Source organism: Dasypus novemcinctus, chromosome 5 (genome assembly GCF_030445035.2).
Source record: "Dasypus novemcinctus isolate mDasNov1 chromosome 5, mDasNov1.1.hap2, whole genome shotgun sequence".
NCBI lineage: Eukaryota > Metazoa > Chordata > Mammalia > Cingulata > Dasypodidae > Dasypus > Dasypus novemcinctus.
Window position 1 is genome coordinate 127,820,947 of NC_080677.1, and position 20,091 is coordinate 127,841,037.

The following is a 20,091-nucleotide window of genomic DNA, read 5'->3' on the forward strand; positions in this document are numbered from 1 at the left end:
GGTGGAGAAGCCCCTGGTTAAGAAGTCTCCAGTCTCACAGTAGCTTTTATCTCTAATAAAAATTGCATGGGCACAAGACATACCTAGTTACAAGAGTCACCACATAGTAAGGCCCAAAGCTATTGAATTGTCTTCAGATATTTATAGATCATATTTCTCCAGTCCAAATGCAGCTTATCAAAACAACAAAAATGATGATGGCAGTTGGGGAACTCCAGGTCATGCCTGAGCATGACAAAAGGTTAAGGGCTTTCTATGCAGGGCGATGACAGAAACAGGATTGAAATTGCTGACCATGGAATCCTGACTGCATGAAGAATCATGTGGTGCTTGGGGAAATGTAATGCATTGAACAACTAGTGCAATAATGCGGGTTCAGTGTGAAATTAGGAGATGACAGAACAAATTGCATCAGACCTTGACACTTTTCTTAGCACTTAAGCACATAGTAAGTTCCCAACACTTGTTTGCTTAAAATAAGAAAAGCAAAAGGGAAGCACCAAGTTCAACATCGTAGAGTTAGATCAATGCCGTACAATGAAGATGATTACTTATTAAATAAGTAAATAAAACAATGTAGAATAAGAAATGTGCGAATTAATGGAGAATAGAAACTTTAAGAAATATAACCTCATTGTAAATCACTCAGAATGATAGCCAGTATGGAGAAATGAGAAAATTGGTGTTAAGAATATATGTTTTAATCAAACTATCTTGGTTAATGCTTTATGTAGCCATATGAAAAGCCCTTGACTTTTTCACCAGATAATTTTTGGCTCCAAACGATTTATGTGGTTGCTATGGCAGCCCCCTCTAACTTGTTTTCTCTAACTTTCAGAAACACTAGTCTCCTGGACTGGGAAACTTCTCCTATAAATGTATCGCACCAGCTAAATCCAGCTATAGATTTTTTAAAAATCAATTTATAGGAAAAGAATATGAAAGGGCAGAATAGTAGGGCCGTATAGGACCTTAAAGATGATCCAGCATAAGCTCATATTTATTTTAGAAAGGTTAAGTGACTTCCTAAACACATGTAGGTTCTTGGTAACAGTTGGGAAATCTAATTCCAAGTTTGGTTCTCCTTTTGCTGTCCTATGCTGCCTCCAGGGTAAAAGCAAATTCCTCCAACAACCATAAATGCTTAAATGTTCTCCTTTCTACAATTAGTCCCCAGTTCAGCACATTTAAAAAAAAAAAAAAGGCGAATTTTGGGCCCCACCTTAGAACTACTAAACCAGAAACTTGAGAGGGGCCCAGCATTCTGAGTTATAATAAGTTTTCCAGGGGATTCTGATGCAGCTAAAGTTTAAGAACCACTGTTGAATCTACAGGAAAATCTGAGGCAGGTTTTTGCCCATGTTTTTTACAGAGTCTCTGGCAATTTATATGGAACCACTTGTGGCTAGCATGTGATATACTAGCCACAGAATCAGTCCTAGTGTTATGCTTTTAACTTTTAAGTGATTCATTTAAAAAATAGAACTACTACACCCTTCTAATTTCTCATTAGTGGATCCTCTAAAGCAATGTTTCTCAGCCTTGTTGGCACATTAGAATCATCTGGGAAGTTTTAAAAATCCTAATGCCGAGGCTGAGGAGTAAAACTCAGGCATCAGCAAGTTTTCAAGATCCCAGATGATTCCAATGTGCAGCCACAGTTGGGGGATATTACTTTATTCAGGAAAAGTTCTCAGGCTCTGGCTTTGTATAAAAATTGCAATCTTGGCTTTTAAAGCTTACCGCCATATTCCCAGAGATTCTGATTCAGAAGGTCTAAAATAGTTCCTGATATTTTGCATTTCTGAAGTCTCCACATGTAATTCTCCAATTTTGAAGCTCTGGAGAAGAAAGCTCTGTACTGGCTCTTGTCAAGAGGTAAGGGAATTGTGGAAAACCCTCCTGTCACCTACGGACAACTTCCTCTATTGCATTTTTTGATTTGTAGGCTAGAGAAGTGACCTTTTAGGTCTAATGACCTTCTAATGGTGCTTTAAAATAATTTTAGTTGGAAAAAGTGAAAAATTAAGCCATAATATTCAGTGATGCAAAAATGGTCAGGAGAAGCTAATACTAAAAATGGACGGTTGTGATGAGGGTCCACTGCTGTATCTCTAAATATATCTTCAAGTTTGAGAATCCCAGTTACGTAGAACTTTGTAATGCTGGACACTGATTCTGCAAAAGTTTTGGTGAATCATTAGATAGCCAAGCATCTTCAAATAAAAATGATTGATTATTGGTTGGCAAAGCAATAGATAAGTTAATAGTCATAATCAACCACAAGCTGGATATGTCAAGATTATAACACTAATTATTATAACCATGTATAATTTTAAAACTTCTCATTATATTCTATCCAAAGACAATTATTTAAGTAAGTGCCTATTATGAACAAGGCACTGTGTTAGGAGCCAAGCAGAAGCTATAAAAAAAAGGATAATTTTTTATTACAAAATTTAAATTGTTCCTTACGAAAAGAAAGAAGACTTAAGTAACGTTCAGAGGAGGGCAGTCAAAGTGAATGCCAAGTGTAGTAAAGGATATTATCATTCCATTTGAAATGTTAAAAAAAAGAAATGCAATGATTTCACTTGGAGAGAAGATTGGGGAATGAACAAATGTTAAGCCTTATGCATTAAAAAGGAACTGAAAATACCTTTCTGTAGTCAGAGTCCACAAAGGAACAAATGCTAGAAAACAAACTTGGCAATGCAACAACAGGTGATTAAAACACAAGAAGTAACCTCTGTCTAGGGTGATTTTATGGAATTCTTCTAATAGGTGATAGTTTGCATAAAAAATTATTTTCAACTGAAGGAGGATGATGTAAGATTGTGCTTTCTTGAAGGAAATACATAAACTTAATGACAACATCATCTCAGTATTCCAGTGTAATTTAGCTACTATCTATCAGATCAAGGATGGGCATGAAATATTTTGACATAATATTAAGTAGTGTTAGAGTGAGATTGCAGTAATTATTTTCAGCATCTTTTTATCTTTTTCACTCTGAGGGTGCTATATACCTAAAAAGAGTAAATTAGGCTAAGGGACCACATGCTGTTGTAATATGGAAATCATACCTAGAGATTGATTCAGCTTCTGGGTCACACATATGGATATGTTGATATTTAAATATGACCTTTGGTCTTATTTCGCCACCCTCCTAAATAATTGAAAATCTGTTTCACTCTTTGGAGAATCACTTTGAGTAAAATGAAAAACAATTTGCAAAGTAAGGTATACGGCAGAAAGTGTGTGGGTGTATGTGTGTGTTTGAGTGTATGGACACACTTGTGATTCACAGATTTGTTTTGCTTCCCAGCAGTCAATGGAAGCCTTTAGAGTCCAACCTACAAAGCCATATAAATACAGGCAATGAATTTGCTTTATTTGATTGATATTTTTATGACAGTGACAGACAGATACATGTTGACAGTATTCTATTTCAGAAAGGTTGAACAAACTTGAAGGAAAAAGAAGCAAAGAAAGTAGAAACATAATAAATTATTACAAAATTTAAGGTAAACCTTATATTGAGCCTAAATCCGCTATTGCTTTCATATTAGATATTTATTGTAAAAAGGTTTATTATTAGATATTTATTGTAAAAAGCATTTTTTTAGGAACTTTTGAATTACAAATTTTTAGTATAAATGAGAGTTTTAGATCTTTTTTTTCTCTGTGAAAAAATAGGAGTATAGTGGTAGAATGAGGTAATGATCTCAGGTGGGGAGGGACAAAGTTTTCAGATGTGAGGGATTATGAACAGAGGGTGCTCAGTGTGAGTGCCTAAGCTGCAGGAAAAGCAGATGTCACTTACCAGGTCCTGCAGGGCCTATGTCCACCAGTATAGGACTGACCAATAGCCTCATATATAGGAGACTGCTGAGGTAGCCAGCCTAGAGTCCAATCACAGGGATGTGGCTCTCGGAACCTGTAGAGCAGGAGTCACCATACTGTCAAGCTCACACTGTTAGAAAGATTTCAAGCTTGGAAGGATGAAGCAAGGCACATTATGGCATTAGTGAGTTCGGAAGAGCTACAGACTCAACCATATTCTCCTGCTTAATCGTGTCATCACTCTTGGGCATCTCTGAGCTCTCTGAGATAGAGTCTAAGCAATATCTTGAGACCTAGAAGAATGAAGAGAAGAAACCCCATTCTCCAAACAGAGGTTTCAAATTCTGGATAAGTGCAGAGGGGTCTTTGAGTCATTGAGCATTCTGCAAACTGCTATAAGCTTAGATTCATGAGGAGAGAAGTCTGGCCTATAGAAAGGGCCCCTATCCCTTGGCATCTGATTTCTAGGCTTATTGGAGTCAGTGTTTAGGTTCTTGGCTTCATTGTGAGAAAGAATTCAAGAACAAGTCACAAATTAAGCCAGCAAAGAATTTATTGGGGAACAAAGCAAGAGAATAGAAGTATGCCTTTAGAGTATAAGAAGGGCATTCTCAAGAGAGAGAAAGGTGAAGTTCTGCCATGGGGTCCCCTTTTTTATGGGGGTACAGGACTCCAGGGTCTGCACTGTTAGCATATTTGAGACAAAGGGGAACATTTTTGGGTGATTTGATTTTCTGGGGGTTAGGAGTTGCTGTCCAGTGGTGATTGTCTTTGGAGCCCTTCTGGAATTTGCTGCTTAAGGGGTTTGTGAAAATTAGGTGAGTACTGTGGGAATTTCCTGTTTTTTTCTCCTCCTTACTGCTGGATGGACATTGCAAGCTACATTCCCATAACTTGATTGTGCAGTCAGTGGGCTCAAGTTGGCAACTGATAACTTGTTTATGTGAGTCCAGCAAGATGCTGCTCCTGTTTTTTCTACTGGATGATATTTGTATGGAAATTTATTACGGTTTCTGCCTCTTCTCCTTACGTCCCTATTCTATCCTGCCTTACTCACAGATGTGCAGGTTGTTCACTGCACAAGTACTCATGGGCAAAAGGGTAGGTGGGAGTTTAAATTAGGTCCATGCCAACCAGAGCTGTGAGAACTTAGAGTAAGTGCACAAAGGTAAAGTTACCAAGCATGGAGCCAAAAATGCTACCTCTTTTCAATTTTATCATTTGGAAAAAGTTGTAGAAATAATCCTGATTTAGTCATTTCCCACTGTGATATATCACCCTCAGGGACCTGGGCAGGTATCCCAGCATATGGGTCTTTCATAGTATAATTATCTCTATGCTTCAAGCACACCAAGTATCTGGGCCCTTTGATGCTAATGTTACAAAGAAAAAAGTCCTACTGAGCTATTTCTACAGTCTAAGAGAAATTCTGCAGCATTCGTTCACGGGGAAATTTGTGCTTCCATAAAAAAGATTTTAAAGCCCTATCTATTACTACAGTGAATAAAATGGGATTTTGAGACTATTGTTGGATTTAATCATAATTTTTATGGCAGAACTGGGGGTAAGGGAGTAGTTATAACTTGTGTTTTTTTTTAAATCTCTTTTATTAAGTCATTTATCATAAGCAAAATTCAGTTTCTAACCTTAGTTCTTTATTTAAGTTTCTAACTTATCTGTTTCTTCATATGCTGTGTATTCCCGTTTTAAGTCACGGAGGGTTATAGAATAGCTATTTCAATTCCTCTAGCAAAAGCTATTTAGCACTTTAGGATAGCATTATGGCTAAATGGCAAAAAAGAAGAGATGATCTGAAATTAAAGCTACTTAACAGTGAGGATTAATAGGGCAAAGAAGGCTGCAGATCAGACTCATCGATACTCAAGCTTCATTTTCAAGTAGAGATTTTTCTATGGCCTCCTGTTTCCTGCTCAGCTCAATCGCAGCTCAATCAAACCTGGCCAAGAGGAGAAGAGACTAAGGGTAAACATGAAAAAAGTCATTTAGAATAAATATATGCCTCACTAGAGTCCACTTCTAATATCTTTTTATAAAAATGTACCCTATTTATTATGTCTATATACATTGTATATCCTGGTAGTACTTCAGAAATCTCAACAAATAAAGTAATATAAAGCATGTAAAGTCTAAATATATTAATACAGATAATAGAAAAAATTATCAAATGAACTTGTTTAATTTGATATCAATGAGTAATATTCAATGATTGAGATTAATAAGATTATTTTATTAATTTAATGTTGATGATATTGTCTTCCCTAGAATCCTGTTTCCTTTTACTTTCTCTTTCATTTTATCCCTTGAAGTTCTAATTCAAGATTTACCCTTTCTATAAAATCTTTCCTAATTATTCCAACTGGGTTTATCACCTTTATTTCCCTGAATTCCTAATAGTGACTCTGTCACGGTGACTTTAGTGAAGGGACTGACAAGGTCTATCTGCTTCCTCTTTTACCTCCAGCACTTAGCATGGTGTTTGTATATTGGAGGAATTCACATATTTGTTGAATGAATGAATGACCAATATAAAATTTGCATTTTTTAATAGTACTCTCCTAAATTTTTATTTGTTATATATGTTTTAAATTAGACCATTACAAATCTTCAAATTAAGGTCGATGATTTTCAGTTCTTAATTTCCCTAGTCCTACAAGCTTCAGTTCTAACTAATTAGGTTAACCTAATGAAATAGAATTCAATTCACCCAAGGAAAATCTGGTGTTAGCCCTGTGATCTTTCTGTTCTTCACAGAGCGTTATTTAGGGTTGTGGTAAGAAGCAGTGGAAAGCACCATCCACTATGCTTGCTTCTGTTCTCCCTGAAATTTGACACCAGTAACCTGTATGCAGTTTATTTGGGGCTGATCTCTTCACCCTGATAAGGTACATAAATAAACATTACAAACTGTACCAGGTTGAACAGTGTCGCCCTAAAATTTATGTCCATTTAGAACCTCGGAATATGAACCTAATTGGAAAGAGGATCTTTGCAGACATAATTGGTTAAGTTCAGATGAGGTCATTCTAGAGTAGGTTGGACCCTAAATCCAGTATGACTGGTTTTGTTATATGAGAAGAAAATCTGGGCATGGAGACACAGATGCACAGGGAAATAGTCCATGTGAAGATGGAGATAGAGATTAGAGTGACGCACCTACAAGCCAAGGGACACCAGGGATTGACGGCAAACACCAGAAGCTAGAAGAGGCAAAGAAGGACCCTCCTGTACAGGTTCCGGAAGGAGTAGTCCTGCCAACACCTTGATTTTAGGTTTCATGCTTCCAGAACTGTGCCACATTACATTTCTGTTGTTTTAAGCAGCTGTTTGTGGTGCTTTGTTACAGTACCCCAAGGAAACACTGTCCACATTTTTGGGAAGGATTGAATTTTTTTCTAATATGCAAGATGATCAAAAAGGATGAAAGCATTTATATTCTTAGCAGGGGTGAATCCAGGTTTTGTGGGATGTGAGATACAGAAAATATAAAGTGACAATTATAGAATTAGGTAACTATGTTGAATGAATGAATGAATTCCTGGATTCCCAGTAGCTTTAGTGAAATCAGAAGGCCATGGGCATTCCCTCCAGAGCTGCGCTAACTCATTGACACTAGTCACATGTGATTTTTGAGCACTTGAACGGTGCCTAGTATGAATTGAGATGTACTGCCATTATCAAAGGCTTAGTAAATATATTTGTATGTAAAAGATTTACTATGAAAAAGAGAATTCGGAGTATCTTATTAATAACTTTTATATTAAGTATACATGAAAATAAATAATATTTTGGGGTAAATAAAATATATTATTAAAATTAATTTCATCTTTTTTTTTAATGTGGCCAATAGGAAATTTAGAATGCCTATGTGGGTCAACTCATTTATTATATCACGTTTCTATTGAGTGGTGCTATTGGAGTATTAGAGCAATGTATCTAAGCCCTGGCTGTACATTTTTACCACAGGGCCTCACTACTGACTAAAGTAAAAGAGAATAGAATCTGCAGGTTTAGACAGAGTCTGCATTTTAGAAAATTGACCCTAGTGGTTGCAATGCAGGTAGTTCCCAGGCTGCTCCAGTGAACTCTTTGGTTAAGATGTATATATTACATATACATATTATAAATTATGTGCTTCTTGCAGTCCTCTCCTTCTGGTAAACTCTTTGCTGCTAATCAGATTCCAGGAAATGGGACTTTTTTTTTTTAACCTAGGGTAGCTTTACGGTAAGTTGTTTGCCAGTAGAGCTGTGTAAATGGCCGCTGGACTAGGAAATGTCTAATTCCCAGGACATCATTGAAATAAAATTTTTTAAATAGGTGACTGGTATCTTTTTCAGGCTATACAATATGGTGGATCTTGCCAAACATCAAAATGGCTCTCTTTGGGACTCAATTTTGGTTCAAGCAAACATGGAAGGAGGGTAGGTCATGTAAAAACGTGGTCACCCATGGTCACCCCTCAGTACAAACCCTAGGCGAAGCATTTTGGTTTGTTTTTTTGGAAGTGCTTACTGCCAGAGAGGAACAGTGAAAAACATATGCATCCCTCTGATTTATTTTTGTCAAAGACTCTTATTTCCAATTAATGAAACATCTTTAGGTATCTCCTTAGCTAAAGCTTTTCTGCGGTCATGGATAGTTATAGTTGTTTATCGAAGTACACCTTCAAATGGCCCTTATTTCCAGGCCATTAATAACAACAGGACTAGTCTTGCCAAAATCTGAGGAAAATAATGATTCCTTATATAGTAGGGCCCTGAAAGCCAAATTATATTGGTAATCAAAAGCCTGTAAAAGCAGAATAAAAAATATACAACAAACAACCTTCTGTAAATACAGACTTATATGTAAAGGTCTGCTGGAGGTTTTCTTCTTTAAGTGGCAATTTCTTCTTTGGCTTCCCAAATCAGATCAGGAGGGGCAGATACCAAGAGAGAGTGTTTATACTCAGATCAGTGTTATGAACCATGTGACTGTCTTTTCACATCAGATCATTCTCTGGCTGCTATATATTAACTGGTTTGGCAGTCTCCCTCTGAATTCCCTTTATAAAGTATTTTCAGATTCTCTTCACTCCATGGCTTTTCTCTTTTTAGGAAGCTCCTAGCAAAGACTGAAAGGGAACTGCTTTTTTTTTAGAGCTTGATTTTTCAGAAGTCGGCTTCAGAATGGATTTGTAGAAGACCTTGTATCTCTGCCAGCTCATTACATTTTGAGTAACATTATTGAATGTAAAACTTACATTTTTAAAATAGAAATTTAAGTAGTTTCACTAAAGAACAACTTGTCTAAATCATGATAACACCTTGTTAAATTGAAAAGATCCTTGTCTTAGCTGCTAAGTAAGTTAATGTTCCCTTAAAATATCATTCATTTGAGAAACAGCAGGAATAAGAGTGGTTTTTTTTTCCCTTCTCCATTTAACTCCAACCTCAAGGAGAGTATTGATTTCATTAAACATATAGAAGCAAACTCCAGAAGTTTCTCAGTATCTAAACCATAATAGCCACATCTTTTATGTCTTGCAAAGTCTGGTCCAAACATATAGCCAGCACTAGCTCCCAATTCTTCTTCTGCCCCAAACCCTGTACCCTAAAAACTGGCCAAGCAGCACAACACACTATTCCTACATTTGCCTTGCCTTTACACATTTTCATCAATCTGAACTTGCTCTTTCCTCATGCTAGAATCTTAAAAACCTTCTAACAAAATCATCCTCTGTGACATTCCCCACTCCACCCCCCACTCCTCAAATGTCACCCTGCTATGAAATCTTCCCCAACTCTCCTAATTATGTTAATATGTTATCTCACCTAACCCTACTTAGTACTAATTCAGATTATTTGTTTCATGTGTTTATTCCTCACAAGTGAGCACTGAATGGCAAGGATTAAATTCAATTCATACTTGTCTTTAAGGGGTAAAAACAGCAGATAATATTTGGTAACAATTACCATATATCCACCCTTTGACTATTCTCTTTTTTTTAATGCCATATATTCTCAATTTCTTCAAACTTCTTTTCATGGTGTGACCCAACTTCATTCACCATCTGGGTGACTCATGTTTGATTATATTTCAATTTGTTTACGTCTGTGAAATGAATGAATAGAATGGGGTTGGGAGGAAAGAAGAGAATGGTGTGTGGTTTGCAGGGATTAGAGAGAAGTATTAAGGAACACTTTTCCATTTTTATCTGGTCTTTTTTTCTCATTTGCTAACTTGGATCCTGGCTTATCTTGGACTGTGAAAGTACATAGTATGGGTTCTCAGCTGCCACTGGAGCTGGCTTTTGAGTCTTATATTTTGCTGCCTTAGCCACCCGCAGTCTGCAGAAGCCTTGATGCAGAGGACAATCTAAGCTGAAAGACAGCATTGGATCCTACCTTATTGACCCCATGGTATATAGCATTTTGTGGTTAAAGTTGGATGTTTCTGATTTTTGTTCCTGTTGTTTTTATTGTTATCATTGTATTGTTGTTATTGCTTGGAAACACACAATGGTGGTAAAGCACTTAGAATTTAAAGCTAGAGGTTTTCTATATTGATGAACAATACACTTTTAACAGAACTTGAACCCAAGTACAAATTTCTAAGTCCAGTTAAAATCAATAAAAACATTTTCATTGAATTAGCCAGCTGTTCGTTATTCTTGACATAGTATATATTTGTACTTAAGGCAGTAACCACTGTTGCAGCTGTGTTAAAGACACCATAGCTTGCAAAAACAAAACCTGATGCCAAATTTGGAACTCTTATTGGTGTGTAATAGTCTTAATACAGATAGAACTTCTCTTTCTACCCTGCTATGTTAAAGTACTGTTTTCTACTGTAATGACACAAAATTACATCTAAATATAACCCTGTTCAATGTGAGGTGGTGAGCTGCATGGAGCAAATTCTAGCTCAGCCAGCACTGCACTGCCAAGCAGGGCCCTGAGCAGCAGCTTCTCACGTCTCCTCCAGATGCAAGTGCATTCGTCTAAGAAGAAATCCACCTATTCCATGACTGTGACAGGAGCCCACTTTCACAGAAACAGAAAAGGAGGGGAATATGATCCATCACTTGTAAGAGGAGCTGGCTTGATGAAAAGGCTTTCCAGTTAGGTCTAGTAATTGGTACAATTAGTGGGCCATGCCCAGCACTGCTGGACCTTTGTGTCATCTGGATTGATGCCCATGTTGACATCAATAGACCCCTTACTACTTCATCTGAACATCTCCCTGGACAGTCAGTTTCATTCTTTCTCAAAGGACTTCACAACAAAGTACCACAATTCCCAGGATTTTCCTGTATTAAACCTTGTTTCTCTACCCCACATATCATGTGTATTGGTCTAAGATACATGGACCATCCTAAACATTTTATTTTAAAGATTTATCATATTCAGTACTTTTCTAGGAGGGACATTGATTGACTTGATATCTAGGAGGTCATGGAACAAACATTTGATCTAATGATTGGCAAAAGACAAAGGCCAATCCATCTGAGTTTTAATATTGATGCATTTGACCCTGGGCTGATTCCAGCCACAGGAAGGCTTATTGTAAGTGGACTGATTTCTGGAGAAGGAAGGTATTTACTGAAGAAACACACAATGCAAGGTGGGCTCGACACTGGATCTTGTCAAAGTCAATCCTCAGTTAGCCATGGCTGGCCTGAGAAGAGATGTGATTGCTTCAATTTTGGTTAATCAAGGGAAGGGGGACGCATTATCTATGATGAATTTTCTACTCCCCATTCACAGGAAAAATCAGAAAGTGAAGAACACTTGAGAATATAGGAACTACTGTGCACTGACAGGTGTTTCACAAAGGGTATTCCAGAGTTGTGTGGTATTCAAGGGGACAGATACTGAATGGATGAACTAGGTCAATACTGCCTTAATGAAAATATTTGCATTCTAATAATTGTAGAGTTTCCCCTCTTTATTTTGGTGACCAATAATACTACTGCAAATGTACTTGAATTTTTTCCGTTCATAGGGTATTAATATGCTGGGGTAATATGTAAATTTAATGGAGTCATAAACAGCATTTATTACTGTGGTATTCTGTGTTTGTGTGTGTGTTTGGAGCTCATAAGCTCTTCTTATATTCTGGGAATAGATATGGCATGATTAATGGCTGTGTTAGGTCTTTTTATACTGATACATTTTTATATATGCATTTGTGCTAATAAGAAAGTATGCTCTAAAAGGCAGAGTTTGATTGACAAAGAAGAAAAACATGAATGAAGCACAGATGGTGTGAATAAGAGCAGAATGTGCAATACAATTTAGCCCTGTGGGCTTCTAGGGAAGAACCCACTTCCCCTATGATGGGTAGAGTTGTCAGTAGTGACAGTAATGCTGTTAGAAATGAAAACTAAGTTGTGCTCATCAGTGTTTAACTGACAGTGCCACAATGGCTTCTGGGATAAAATGCAAGTGCTTTGTTACAATTCGTCTCATGATTTTTGTGGTTCAATAATTTATCTTCATAAAACACCAATGACAGCCAGTATTCTGTTGTTCCTTTGAGTGAAATATGATGTGCTTGCAATATGTTTTGGGGATTTACTAACTATGACTATGTACATATAATTTGTAATCAGGTTCATGCATTAGTAGCTGAAATATAAATAGGAGCATTTAAGACTATCTCAAAATTAGATTGAGTTCTCCAGTTATGTATTCATAGCAGGAGAGTTCAGGTGTGTGTAATAATGAGCCTGTGGTGAATGTTTAAAGACTTCAGAAAGAGAGAGAAACTAGATGGAGGCCAAAAAGGGAAGAGACAGTCCAAATTTAGTAATATGACTGGACAAAGTTAATTTTTCAGGCCAAATCACAGGATGAAATACCAAAATGAGTATTAAATCCTAATTTAATCCTATTTAAATTTCTGAGTTGAGTCATTTTCCCTCTGCTTTGTGGATGTTGAATGGAGATAATTGACTGTATTGAGATTTCTGAGTGCAATATTTATACATACACATTGCAAACTTCTCTGTTTATGGAGATGTTGTAAAAAAGGAAGTCACCATATTTTCATGATATGATAGTCCATAGTTGCCAGATTAATCTTCTCAAGAAATCCCTAATAACATTTCTTTACTAAAAATCCTTTGACAAATTTCTTACTGAATGAAGTTCAAACTTCTTAACCTGAGATTCGAAGTCCTTCATTTTCTAGCTTCAACTAGTATCTCTGATCTTATCTCCCATTCCATACCATGAACTTCATGTAAAGTGGCTGGCTGTTGTTGAAGTATACCTAACCATTTGTTCATTCAGTAAACATATATTGAACACTTATAGCTCAAAGTCAAAAATAAGATGATGCACTTTATGAATATTCAGTTATGCATTCAAGGAGCTCCTGAAAGGAGAAGAAACCATGGAAGCAAAATGACCTCATTAACTCCTTATTCTTTTCTTCCTGACAATCCTTCATTTCATGTGGTCTTAACTTTCATTTCCATAAAAGGAAGCTTTTCCTTGAAGTCCTCCCTAAACTCAGAAGGAAATAACCTACCCATTCCATAATTCACTGTCATTTCTTTATTTTAGGCCTAGTTTATATCTACCTACTTTTATACTTAACTTCTCTACATATGTCCTCCATAACTTAGTATCTCTGAAGTCAAGAATCAAGTTCTATTATTTCCTATCCTCCTTAATCCCTAGCATTTATAACTACAGGATGATCAAAAATCTGTTGAGGAGTAAAAACTTTCAAGGTTATTGACGGAGCAGAAGAATCATTCTTATTTCCTACTGATCATTCACTTCCTTCCAAATGTATGAAAGATAAGCTGTCATTTCCCTCTTTTGTAATAGTTACAAAATCAAACCATTCAATGATTGAAATGAAAAAAAAAAAACCTTCAAGATTCACAGCACATTTTGTACAATTTTATATTGAATAAACTTTTCATTTTTATAAAGGAAAATAAAAAATTCCTATTGAAAATTAATAAAAGCATGATAATTTTCTTTGTGCTATAGCTATAAAATTTTATCATTAATCTGATCTGTTATAAAGTCTTGAGAATTATTTCATTCTAATCATGAGATATAAAGTAACAACTTGCATACACATTTGAAGCAGTTTGATATGGTTCATAAATTCCAAAAATAGATATTGGATTATGGTTGTAAACTGGGTTGTACATGGGCATAATTGAATTATGATTAGGGATTTGATTGGGCCACATCAGTAGGGTATTGAGTCCCTGTCTGTTGGTGGGTGGGGACTTACAGTTAAAAGGCATGGCAAAAAAAAAGGCATGGCAAAGGACAGAGTTGGAATTTTTTATGCTGGAGCCCAGGAAATGAGCAAGAGAAGAACACAGAGGAATAGGGATGGCTCCTTACACATGGTAGAAGCCCCAGCGAGAGAGACAGAGCCATTTGCCTGTAGTCTACGGCTGGCCTTGTGGAGTGAGTACAGCAGCTGAGCCTGGAGAGAAAAGGAGCCCCGGGAAGAGAAGAATCCAAGAAGCCTGAACTTAGGCAGCCATCTTGCCCCAAAACATGGCAATAGACTTTGATGAGAGAAGTAACTTATGCTTTATGGCCTTGTAACTGTAAGCCCCTACCTCAAATAAATACCCTTATGAAAGCCAACGGATTTCTGGTATTTTGCATCAGCACCCCTTAGACTGACTAATACAACATTAAAAACATGTTCCTAAAAATTCTAGATAAATGAAATTTATAATTTTACATCTATGGTATAATTTAATATTTTTCTACTCCTAACAATATGGAACTTACTTTTTTTTACTGTTAAATTGAATAAATACAAGTTAGTTTCTCTCCTGAATATAGAACATTACATATAGCCTGCTCAACACATGAAAAATACGTACTTGAAATAAGAATTATAATGAAGATGATTAAATAACTAACTTTAGATGTAATCTCTGTGAACCTTATCTTTATAATATCATGCCAAATAGTAACATATCTGAATTTCATGTTGTTATAATCTACATAAAATTATTAGCTATAGATATACATAATTTTTAGATAATATTCATCTTATGCATAACATTTTAAATGAATTTTAAAACATGTCAATCTTAATAAAAATTAATTTCTTAAAAGAAAAAGTAAAATAGCATGGCTTAGTGTCCTGGGCAGGCTTATGGTGAGACTATAATTTTTCTTAAAATATTGACTCAAACCAGGGATGATAAATCTCACTGAGAATTTCTTTCTCGTAGTAGCTACTAAATAAATATTTGTTGAAAGAGTACAAGTCCTCACAATCTCATTGTCAATACTCCTATATGTTTATGCCAATAGCATATAATAATTACATAAAATACATTTTGTCTACCTCATAGTTTGCATGGAGCAAAGATTTTGTCCACTTTTTTCAATATTATTTTATTAGTGCCTAAAAGAGTTTCTTAACATAGGAGCTAAATTGTAGTTTTGAGTATTAAGTGTCTATACTAAGTGCCTAATAAATGGAGAAACATCATCCTAGTCAGAATCTCAGTGTCACTGACTAAATCCATCCCATGAAGAGCCATACACCATTCACAGGACATCATTATAATCTACTTCAGCTCTCCATTGCTTCTCTATATCACTTGGCCATGAATAAACTAATTTAAATGCTAAATACTAAATAATTTATGACTCCTTTCTTGTGATGATGACATTATTATTAACTAAGTTATTACTAACCATCATCACTTGGTGTAGAACATGGTTGCAATGTGCTAGAAAGAGGGGTCAATCAGTATGTAAGTGGAGGGATTAAGTAAAAGAGTGGAATTTCTTAAACTATGCCTGCATATTAAAATAAACCAATTCAACTCTGTACTAGAAATGATCTCACAGTGAATTCTAGTGGGCTTTCCCCCCATTTTTATGATGTAAATATTGTTTGTTTTCCAAATTTATAGAGCTAATTGTAAACTCTGTCTTACGTAGCCATAATTTTACTTTGAGCCATGACATTGCCAAAGTTAAAATCCTCTGTTTAAACGAACTAGTGAAAACAGGGGTCAAATGTCCAATTTCTGTAAGCTCAAATTCCCTTTGAGAACTGGTTGGGAATAAATAAAATGAACAACTGGTGCGTATACAGGAAAATAGTAGCAGAAGCCCTGTTTTTGTATAGTTCAGAGAAAAAACGGAGGTCATGCAACCTCCAGCAAATCAGTTTTATATTCAGGCATCTCTTACAGCGACCACCAAAAAATATGGTAGAAATTGTGCTCAATAAAATGCAAACGGGGTCTACTAAAATGCCAACACTTTCATTTTGTTTTGATGACTTTTTCAGAGAATAATAATGTTCAGCTTAGATTTTTATTTGTAGTGCCCTTTTCTAAAAGATTTTCCATTTAAAAAACCACACAAAGCTTACCTTAAGTACTTTCATTGTTTTCTTTCTCAGGAAGCTAACAAAAAAGACTAATGTATTGCTTAATGTAGCTAACCATTGCTTAATAAAACTAAGAATTAGTAATGATAACCATTATACTCACATTAACCTTATTTTCATGCTCTAACAGAAGTTCTAAGGTACTATATTTCTATCATATTTAAACAAAGAAAAAGATAAAGCTCCTGGGAAATAGAAACCTAATGATATAAAAAGTAAGATCTTTTTCTTTGTCATTTTAGAAATCTAAGTTAATAACCAGGGCTAAACCCAGCTACCAAAAGTGTGGCTGATGATAAGTGGCAGCTATGCAAAGTGAGGATAAGTTTCATTTGAAATCCACAAACCAAGGTATTATGTCCAGTTTGCCTCTTACTAGTTGAAAGATATTAGCAAGTCTTCAATGTTAATCTTGTTTTACTCATTTTTTTCATTTTCAAAATGGGGAGAAGCTCTGACTACTCTACAGAATGATCAGTTGTTTTGTAATGTCCACATGAAAACTTCAAAGCTCACAGAAAATAAAAACTGATGCAAATGAACATAATAATCGTCTTATGCAAGATGTTTATAACAATATATATATCTTAAGTATTCAGTTCCCAACAAGACTTATGAATATCTCCCTTCAAAGCAGTGAATTAAAAAAATTTACAAAATGTATTTCCCAAAAGTTCATTTTAAAGAATATTTTTCAAAGTCAATAAATGTATTAAGAATTTTTGCTTTGTGAGGTTAGGAACTTTGTTTCTTTTTGATTTAGCCTTGGTATCTAGGGCATTGCCTGGCATGTAGTATTGAAAAAGGAATGAAAGAATTCACTAAATGTATGCTTCTTCACTATATCCAAGGGGATAATTTATTTCATAACTATATTCTTCATACATATGTTTTTCATGAATGTACTCATTAAAAAACTAAACCAGTGATCCTTAGCTTTCAATAAGTTGAACAATCTTTAAAATACTACTCATATATTCACATTTGTTTAATATATTCACAAGAAATATATTCATGAATATAGTAATAAGAATACTTTCATATTCATTGAATATTTTCAAGAAGAATATTCCTTGCAAGTACCTGATAAATTAGTAAATTGGATGAATTTGGTGAATTGGTCATTCATCAACTGACTCATTGGATAATTATTTTTTATCATTTTTCTTTTAAAGAACTGGTTTTCAGTGAATTGACCAAAAGCCCTCTTAACTCTCACCTGTCTGATTGTCAGCTGGTAGGCTACTAGCCATTGGAATTCATCAATCACCAAACCTGTTGACTCAGATGTCCTGTGAAATTTCTGCTGTAAGATGGAGAGGTCCTCCAGCTTCCAAAGGGAGAGAAGAGTAGAGGTCAAGGTCTTTATCTCAGACCAACAGCTACTTCTGGTTTACAGTTTTACCTTCTTTTCTTTGAGCTTAGTTTCTTCGTACTCCTCTGTATATTCAGAGAATGTGGCTTTATCTTGGGGGAAGTCTGTTTATGGGTATGAATCCTTAGTACATTTGTTAAAGACTGAGTTAGATACAAAGGTAATGCTATGGTCTGGGTTTAACTACTAGTTTAAGAGTATACTCTATATAAATCAGCCAAATAAACTTGCTTTCTTGAGTGATGTGTGTTTCTTCAAACTCATAAACCCTCTGTTTTAGTCAGAGTTTTCTAGGGAAACAGAACTGACAGGAGTTATCTGTAAATATGAGATTTTATAAATACTGTTTATTTGACTGTCCAAATTCCATAAGTCAGGCTACACACTGGAAACTCCTTAGGAGAAGCTATCTGACTGATATAGAAAAGGAAATTCTCTCTTCTGACTGCTGAAATCATCACTTCTCCTTTTAAAGCCTTCAACTGATTGGATAAGACAGCTCTCAATGTTGAAGGCAGTCTCCTCTGTTGACTATAAAGGTAATCAGCCATAGATGCAATCACCTTGCTGATGACTTAAGTCCACCAAATATCCTCACAGTAACAATCAGGCCAGTGCTGGCTTGACCAAACTACTGGACATCATCACCTGGTCAAGTTGACACATGAACCTAACCATCACATCTTCTCATCAAAGGCCTTGGCTTCTCTGGAGAACCACTGCCACCATGAGCCATAGATTTTGATTAAATTATTGTTTCTCAGATATCTGAGAGCAGAGAAAAGGATTGAGAGCATTGAATCTAATTGAGCTGTGGCAGTAGTAAGATGGTGTTTTAGTTTCCTAGGCTGCTCAAGCAAATGCCATTAAATGGGTTGAGTTAAACAATGGAAATGTATGCATTCATGGTTTGAGGATAGGAGAAAGTCCAAATCAAGGCGTCATCAAGGAGGTGCTTTCTTCCTGAAGACTGTTGGGTTCTGGGGCTGGCTGCTGGGGATTCTTGGTCCTTAGCTTGTGATGTGACTAAGCACATTATGGCATCTCCTGGTCTCTCTTGTCTCTTCCGGGTTCTGTTGATACTTAACTTTTTGCTTCCTGTGGCTGGCTCTCTCTTTCTCTGAATTTCATTCCACTTATACAGGACTACTGTAATAGGATTAAGACCCACACTGATTGGACTGGGCCATACCTTAACTGAAATAACCTCATCAAAGGGTCCTAATTATTGTGGGTTCACATCCGCAGGAATGAATGAGATTTAAAAACATGTTTATCTGGGGTACATACAGCTTCAAACCACCACAGATGGCAAGATCTGAACATTGAAATAATTGAACCATCTGGTTTATACCTTTTAGTCTAAGAGATACAGAGTTGGTAAACTTAAGAAAAAAAGAGCTAAAGAAAATCTGAGAGAAATTTCAAGAGTAGAAGGAGGATGGTAGACACTATACAATTTAGAAAGAAAGCAACAAAAAAAAGTCAATACTTTTATATTTGAGGGCATCCCCTCCTTATGAGTTAAAGCAATTAGCATTCCTTTTATCTGTGAAATACCCAAAGAACCCTAATCAGGGTGGATATGTTAATTCAAGAAAGGAAAGCTCTAAATTTAGAAATGAAATAAGGCATAATTTTTTAAAAGTGACATCACCTTTAAAAGCCTTTGAAAAGTTTCCAGAAGTCCCTTTTGGAATTTTTATAAAGCTTTTATCTATCTTATCAAAATCCCCCAATAATACCCTCTTTTTCCTTATATACCACAATTCATATTACATTAATGACATTGATAGTTATTGTTAAATGACTAACATTTTAATATCCCAAAACTGTGTGAATAACTTCTTAAGTTTTTGATAGCTTTTGTCCACATCTATCTCATAATACTTTAAATATAAAGATGACTCCAATATTTTATACATTTAAGGTATTTCAATTAGGTTGTACATTTAATAAACTTGTCTCATTTTTAAAATTTTTATCAAAATATAATATGCATATAGAAAATGCACATATCTTGAGTGTACAGCTCAATGAATATTTGAGAAATTGAACAGTCCTGCTTAACTGGCACATTATCAGATTGCTTCTAGATTTAATGATCTTTATTTTGGTCTTTCTATAGGAGAACAGTCAATTTATAACCTTTTACACAAAAGCTTCTGGAGGGTTGCCCATCTAGCAACAAACTCTAAAAAGTGTTTAATAAATAACTACTAACAAACTATACAATTGTGCTACATAATAAGAAAAAAAAATCATCTGTGGATCTTGCAAGGGTTATCTTTAGATAGGACATGTCCTGTGAATAAGAAAAGTAGTAATTGTCATCTGTATCATAGAAGTGTGGCACTGGCTCATCTCCCAAGTTGTTCTGTCATTTATTTGCTCCCAAGATTCTGTGAAGTTCCCAATAGTTTCCAGATCCTCTCCACTAATATCCAAGATCCAAG

At 35.6% G+C, this 20,091-nt stretch overlaps 1 protein-coding gene and 1 pseudogene across 1 annotated transcript in view; both read left to right on the forward strand.

Moving 5' to 3' along the window:
- Positions 1 to 20,091, forward strand: part of CNTNAP2 (contactin associated protein 2) — a 2,351,919-nt gene that overhangs the window by 1,141,148 nt on the left and 1,190,680 nt on the right. The gene's annotated exons all lie outside the window — the stretch shown is intronic.
- On the forward strand, positions 8,215 to 11,651 carry LOC139438986 (arginase-2, mitochondrial pseudogene; annotated as a pseudogene).